The 3618-nt window shown below is 43.1% G+C and overlaps 1 long non-coding RNA gene across 1 annotated transcript; it reads right to left on the bottom strand.

Moving 5' to 3' along the window:
• Positions 1 to 652: 652 nt before the first annotated feature.
• On the bottom strand, positions 653 to 1248 carry LOC149840687 (uncharacterized). Its single transcript, XR_016431581.1, has 2 exons — positions 1082 to 1248; positions 653 to 966 (listed from the first exon to the last, which is right to left on the bottom strand). It is a non-coding gene; the product is annotated as an uncharacterized LOC149840687 (long non-coding RNA).
• Positions 1249 to 3618: the final 2370 nt, after the last annotated feature.

Below are 3618 nucleotides of genomic sequence, written 5' to 3'. Positions count from 1 at the left end.
CTTTTGAGGTACTCTATTCAGAATATGGCAAGCCGTATTCAGAGCATCCCCCCACATATAGGTAGGTTATCCAGAACTCCCAAGTAGAGTATTTATCATGTCAGTTAGGGTTCTATTCTTTCTTTCTGCAATCCCATTGGATTGAGGAGAATATGGAGCAGTAAACTCATGAACTATTCCAACAGATTTGCAATATTCATCGAGTTTATTAGAGGTATATTCTCCTCCTCTATCAGACCTCAATCTTTTAAGTTTTCTACCAGTTTGTGTTTCTGCTTCATTCTTAAAGTTAAGAAACTTATCAAAAGCTTCATCTTTTGATTTTAGAAGATACACGTAATAGTATTTAGTGCAATCATCTATAAAAGTGATAAAATACTTTTTATGATTTCTAGTTAACACTCCATTAAACTCACAGATATCTGTATGCACCAGATCCAATATTTCAGAATCTCTAACAATCGTATGGAATGGTTTCCTACATTGTTTTGCTTGCACACAAATTTCTCATTTTTTAGTTTTATCAATGGAATGCTCAGGAATCATTTTCAAGTTCATCATGCGTTTCACAGAATTGAAATTCACATGACCTAATCTGTTATGCCATAAATCAGATGATTCTATGTTATAAGCAACATTAGACAATGAATAAAAAGAAACATCATTTTCTAATTTATCACTGCAAACATGTTCAACACGAAGTTTGAATAAACCATCATCTAAATACCCCTTGCCAATAAAAGTTCCAGAATGTAAAATAACAACTTTATTACATTTAAAGTTAAATTCATAACCCTCTCTAACAAGACATGAACCACTTAGAATGTTCCTTCTAACTACAGGCACATGATGCACTCTGTGTAAAGATAGAACTCGTCCTGAAGGAAACTTCAGATCCACGCGTCCAATCCCTAACACCTTTGCAGCCGTTGAATTGCCCATAGTCACGGATCTGCCTGCAGCAGCCTGGTATAAGACAAAGACAGACTTATCAGCACATACGTGCACATTAGCCCCAGTGTCAACCAGCCACTCAGTTGGCTCATAAACGTGATAGATTTGTGGGTTAATAGAAACATACCCAGTACTGGTCCCAACGACCTCAGTCACCATGTTGACTTGAGGCGTTCCTTCTGTGGTCCCATGAGCTTTGGCTTTCTTGGAAGGACATTCCTTAGCCCAGTGCCCAACCTGCCCACAGTTCCAGCAAGGTTTGTTCTTTGCCTTTTTCTGGATTTTGGCCTTAGGTTTAAACTGGGTTTTCATTGCAGATTTTGGTTTTTGTCCCTTGCCCTTAAAAGCTCCGATCATCATGTTCACCTTAGGCGGTTCAGTTGGCATTACGATCTGTTTCTGGCTCCTATGCTCCTCTTCAATGGCAATGGCTACCATAAGATCATCTAGAGAAATTTTTCCTCTACGGTGCTTAAGAGACATACCGAAGTCTACCCAAGACTTAGGAAATTTCTCTACGATGGTCATAACCTGAAACTTCTCAGAAAGTTTCATTTCAGCCTCAGCCAAACTATGGAGCAGTAGCAGAAACTCGTGTGCCTGCTCAGTGACCGACTTGCCTTCTACCATCTGATATTTCAGAAACTTGGCAACTGAGTACTTTTCAAGACCTTGGTCTTCGGTATTGTTCTTCTTGTCAAGTTGATCCCACAAACCCTTAGCAGTGGTAGACGAAGAACAATACACATCGAACAATGTGTTGTATAGAGCCAACAGTATGCAACCACGGCATATACTGTCCTTTTCTTTCCACTCTACAGCCGCAGTGACTGCAGCAGGGTCAGGGTTCGTATCAGACACCGAAGGGCAGTCGATTTCCAGAACATTCAACAGCCCTATCGTAGTGAACCAGATCTTCATGCGTTGCTGTCAACGCTTGAAATTCTGCCCGGCAAACTTTTCCGGCATACCGGACATGTCCACTTTTGGTACAAACGCAGAAGAAGTCGACATGCTTAGAATCTTCTCTAAGACTGTTGGATCATATTTCAGATCACACAGTTTCACAATCGTCATCATGATATAAAACACGAAATAAATCAAGAAATACAACAGTGTAAATAACATGATTAACAGACGACCGAAACAGTAACAGGGAGCAAGCATGGCATTTTCCGCATCAGACCAAAATCCAGACGTAAGCATATAAACAAACACAGGCACAGAACATAAAGAAAACAACATGCACATGTTTAGAATATGCAGCAGGCTAAGGCGTACGAAAGTACTCCCCTTAGAGAAGATTCGCCCCCACATACTGTGCAGATCAGGGTCCGGCGTCCTTCCCCCAGGATACAATAGCCACGACGAACCGAACGGTGCACTCCGGCGGATCGTCCTTCGAAAACAGCCTCTTTGAACCACAGTTGCAGAACAACCCCTTTCGGGATAACTCACAGGAAAAAGAGAGAGAGATGGGAAATCGCAGAATGCTTCTTCAGAAATCGTCTGTCTCAGTCTCCCCGTAACCCCACCCCTGACCACGCTTTTATAACCCACGAACGGTTATGAAACGTGGAAGGAGCCCGTTACGGAATCCGAGGGGACGTGATCCGTTAACGGTCTTAGAAAGATCGAGACCCGTTACGGAATCCGAAGCGTCATAACGGGCACGGAATACGAGGAGTCGTGATCCGTTATCCATTCCCATAACCCGTTACCGAATCCAAATCCAAAGAAACTTTGGGTAAAAAGATACTTGTCTTGATTGGATATGGCCCTAAAGGGCCAATTACCCGAACCCGAACCCGAGCCTGGCCCGGCCCGGCTCGGCACGGCACGGCACGGCACGGCACGGCGGGCGGGCGCGCGCGCGTGTGTGTGGTGGTCATCCCACTCTATTGTTCTCAAGAACAAGTGTATGAGTTCTCAAGTGGCTTATAAATCCCATAGAAAACTCAAGCACAAGCAATGTGGGACTATTCCACCTTATCAAGACCACTTCTTTCAAAACAACCCAGTTTCTCCTTTGAATTCTCTCTACCATCCTTCTTACACCTAACATTCCCCCACAAATTCAAAGAATGAAATGGGAGGAAACCAAGATGCAAGATGAGACAATCTGCAACAGGACATATCATGCTTTCAGCAATGGTACCTTCCGGTTTGAACCACTACCTTAGTTGACTAACTTTACCCCCACAGGAACGAAGTGAACTGAAGTCTTGAACTTGAACCTTTGGTGTAGGAGTGTCTATTAGCAACAACACGATAAAGGTTCTGGTTGTAATCTTTAGGGGCGGCGCGTTAATGGCCATGCGCCCGAATCCTGTTTCATGAGTGACTTCAGGAATAACCCAATTCCTTGAACTGCGGCCACACAGTCACACTCACATAGGTGAGCTTCTCCAAAGATGCACTGCTAACATCTCGCCTTAAAAGCTTTGAACCCATTCAGAGTTTTAACTCTTCCTTAACTTGCAGCTACAGCACCTTTCCAGAGTAAACAGAGGAACAGACACAGATACAAAGTATCATATTTAATAAGGTGCTATCCAGTTCACCCTACAGCTTGTTATTACCACATTGAACCTACTTTGTGGGATCTCCACTCAGATAGGTTGGGTTGCTACTGTAGATGAACTACTGATGGGTTTCAGTCCT

The sequence above is a fragment of the Nuphar pumila genome, chromosome 4, assembly GCF_984573655.1.
Source record: "Nuphar pumila chromosome 4, dmNupPumi1.hap1.1, whole genome shotgun sequence".
NCBI classification, from domain to species: Eukaryota; Viridiplantae; Streptophyta; class Magnoliopsida; order Nymphaeales; family Nymphaeaceae; genus Nuphar; species Nuphar pumila.
This window is presented reverse-complemented; position numbering and strand designations above follow the sequence as displayed.